Below are 979 nucleotides of genomic sequence, written 5' to 3' on the forward strand. Positions count from 1 at the left end.
ATCTCTCTCTCTCTCTCTCTCTCTCTCTATATATATATATTTATTTATTTATTTATAATTAGAAGCAATATATGATGGGGGAATGGCTAAATTGTTAATTAAGCGGATGAATCTTCCATTAAATATGAAGGCGGAGGACATCTGAAATTGGAAAAATTATTACGCCCATACTCCGAATATGCGTTCGGAGTTTAATGAATCAACTCCACATAGAACTGACAAGAAAAAAAAAACTTATTTTCTTGTAATCCCTTCCGGTAACACAGAGGAATATTTCTACCGTGTTAATCTATGTTATTCCGGTGTTATTATGGTGGTATTAATGTGTTATTATGTTATTATAACACCGAGAATATTCCCAGAACATAATAATACATGAATATCACCACAATAACACCTGAATAATACGAAATAACACGGGAAGAATATTTTCATTTGCTAAAACAAAATTTCTTTAATTTTCTGTCACCTTCACGTGGCGTGATTTCATTGGATTCCGAACGTGTCTCTATTCGGAGTCCGGACATAATATTTGTTTCTGAAACTTAGTTACTTTTCTTCAATAAAAAATATTGTGGCTTATAAAATGGCAATGATTGTAATATAATGTAACACTCTCAAAGACATCCTTGTACGGGTATTTATTTTCATCTATACCAATCCTATTGTTTTTTACTTCAAAGATGTTTGATACATAAACTTCTACTATCACTTAGTCATGCAAGGATAAAAGAAGTTTGTTGTCTACTCATCACACACAAAGGGCTGCCAAGAATTAAGCGTAAAGAAAAAATGGATCACTTTTAACAAAAAGATGCATATGAAGGCGTGATGTATGCGTGCTAGACAATTCACGGCGGTAGAGTAAAGTATTATCGTTTTAGCGTTGCACGAGGATTCAACACACACTCAGCTGAAAGTGAAACAACCAGTGAAGACACCAGAAGTTATTACGTGGAAAACCCGTAAAGGGAAAAAA

Source organism: Phalaenopsis equestris, unplaced genomic scaffold (assembly GCF_001263595.1).
Source record: "Phalaenopsis equestris unplaced genomic scaffold, ASM126359v1 Scaffold000002, whole genome shotgun sequence".
In the NCBI taxonomy this organism is placed as follows: domain Eukaryota; kingdom Viridiplantae; phylum Streptophyta; class Magnoliopsida; order Asparagales; family Orchidaceae; genus Phalaenopsis; species Phalaenopsis equestris.